We start from the raw sequence: 2,769 nt of genomic DNA on the forward strand, positions 1-2,769 counted from the left end.
AGAAATCTTAGAGTTTTCAAGTTTAAAAAGTGCTGTGTACAGCAGGCTATGAGTATCATAGGGGCCATACCAGACTATAAGGATCACTACACGGATTCTGAAACCATAGTGTTTCTTGAACTGTGTCCTCCTGATTGCATACATCAGCATCACTGTTAAAATGCATTTTCCTGAATTCTCTCTGAGCCAGAATTTCTTAGGAGTGGTAGCCAGCAAGCTACAAATTTAACATTTTTCCCAGAAGACTCATGCGCCCTTAAGTTTGGGAATGACTGCCTAATGTTGTGTCATAGTTTGGCAAATTTCACAGTCATTGGGAAGGGAGGGCAGTGACAGGTAGAAAGAGGTTGAACACTAGAGTGATTTCTTTGCTTGAAATATAGACCGTCACCACCTACATTTAGATGAAAGAGAGATACTGTCCTACCTATGGCAGGCATAATTTTAAGATGATCCCCCCAAGATAGCCACTGCATATAGCCTGCATAACCCCTGGAACTGTGAATATGATGGATTTACTCCCATTATTAGGTTATATTATATGGGACAGTTGATTTTAAGAAAGAGGGTTTATCCTAGGTGAAACTGACTAAATCTGATGAGCCCTTAAAAGGTACTGGGCTCTTCCTGAAGTCAGAGATTCGACACAAAAGAGAGATTCAATAAGATTCCCCATTGCTGGGTTTGCAAATAAACCAGGGGCCATGTGGCAAGGTATGCTGGCGGTCTTTAGGATAGGAGTAGACAGCAGCCCCCAGATGACAGCCCACAAAGAAACGGGGACTTCCGGTCTTAACACCACAAGGCACTGAATTTAGTCAACAACCTCAATGAACATGGAAACAAATTTTCTCCCACAACCCCCAAATGAAAATAGAGCGGGCCAACACTTTGGTTTCAGCTTTGCAAGACCCTGAGCGGAGAATTCAGCCATTTCATGTTTGAATTTCTGACCTACAAAACTGTGGTCTAACAAATGGGTGTTATTTTAAGCTGCTAAACTTATGGTGATTAGTTTCACAATAATAGACTTAAAATACTATTTTAATATTTTAATGCACTGATACATACTCACTTAGCCCAAAAGTGACTCTGGCCCGTGGTGATTGTATAACCCAACCAACTTGAGTTCAGTCCTTGGAGAGTCTCAGAGAGAAACTACACCACCTGAGTTGTCTCACAGTGTAAACTGTATTTACAGCAAGTAAGATGAGTGGTGGGGTAACTTCCAAAGCTGTGACTCCCCAAGGAAGGGTGAATGGGTCCCTTGTATTTAGAATTAGGATGAATATTGAGATAGGGAAGTCTTTTTTTTTTTTTTTTCTTTTTTCTTTCTCAGTTTGGTTTTATTGATGTCGGGGCTCAGGCCTTGACCGTGTACTTCAAGTACAGCCGCGGGCCTTCCGCTGCTGCTTCTTGGTCTTCAAGTTCTCCTGGTGCTTATTCAGGCAGCGAGTGACACATGGCATGTGTCCTCTCGGGCGCAGATCCAGGGGCTTGGACTTCTTACCCTTGTCGAATTTCCTGAGGTTCTCTTTCAGAGTCTGGTTGATGACGGCGAGAACACCGGCGATAGATCTGCAAACTACTCGGATCTTGGAGAGCTTAGAAGCCACATCGCCTGCCGCTTTGGTGATGCGCAGCTGGGACAGCTCCACCTTCGGGTGTTCCAGCTGCTTAAGCAGCTCCTCCTTCTTCTTGCCAAAGGTCTGGAGGCATAACCTTGGCCAGGTCTGCGCAGTCTGCCACCACCCCTCCTCCCCGCAGACTTGTATGTGGAAGCAGGCACAAGGCTGAGCATGCGCATTAAGGAAACGTGCTACACCTACATTGCATGTTGTGTTAAGCGGGGCTTGCGCTCCTCGCGGGGCAGAGATTTTAGTATTATAATGAGATAAAGGTCATGGTCAGTCATTCCAAGCCCATCTGTGCAGGCATGAGTTGGGGGTTTAGCTCAAACCGGCCTGGGTGGTCTGGGCCACCAGAGCTCTCCTCTGGGCAGTTCATTATTGCTTGAGGGGTAGTTTCAGTTCCATCACAGTGTGTTATGCCTGTAGGGTCTCTTGTTAAGAGATAAACTTGAAAGAAGAGTTTAAAGAAAATGTGGGACTAAGGTCGATGGGTATAAGCAGGTGAGCAGTAAAGGTCAAGTCTTGGGGCCTCCCTGGTGACAACAGGCGCGATCTGAACACAGTCACTCTTTTAGACACACTTTTACTTCCCCGAACCATGTATATGAGTGAGATTGGGGTTATGAACCAGCAGATTTTACATATCAGAGTTAGGTTTATAGAACCACCAAGATCTGTTGTGTCTAGGTTAATTTTAAAAAAAAAAATTTTTTTTTTTTTAATTAAGAAATCCTTGGTAGGAAGAGCAGAATCCCAAAAAGTTCGAAATTCCCCCATCAGAAGTGATTTTTAAAAACTCCGAGCAAGTTTATATGTTACAATCAACATTGTAAGGTAAATTAATATTTTAATCGCTCTTACCAAAGGGGCATAAGGGCTTAATTGGAGTCGATGGTCCAAGGTCCTGCACTAAAGCTGCCAGCATCATGCCTCATTCTCAGAACAATTCTTTTCCTCACCAAAGAGAAGCTCGTGAGTCCGTCTATTCAGCCAAAATAAATCAATTTTTTTCTCTTAATGTGTCCATAAGCAGCATCTACTTTCCATTACTTCTTGTGGCCATACAAGCATTTCATTGACTATTTCCATAAACGGTTCCCACATGCCCATGCCTCCTTTAATGACTTTGAGATTCTAA

General features: G+C 43.6%; 1 pseudogene; it reads right to left on the minus strand.

Annotated features, from left to right (window-relative positions):
• Nucleotides 1-1,382: 1,382 nt before the first annotated feature.
• On the minus strand, nt 1,383-2,559 carry LOC102735326 (large ribosomal subunit protein uL29 pseudogene; annotated as a pseudogene).
• Nucleotides 2,560-2,769: the final 210 nt, after the last annotated feature.

The sequence above is a fragment of the Leptonychotes weddellii genome, chromosome 1, assembly GCF_054177405.1.
Source record: "Leptonychotes weddellii isolate Sample4059 chromosome 1, ASM5417740v2, whole genome shotgun sequence".
Lineage (NCBI taxonomy): Eukaryota > Metazoa > Chordata > Mammalia > Carnivora > Phocidae > Leptonychotes > Leptonychotes weddellii.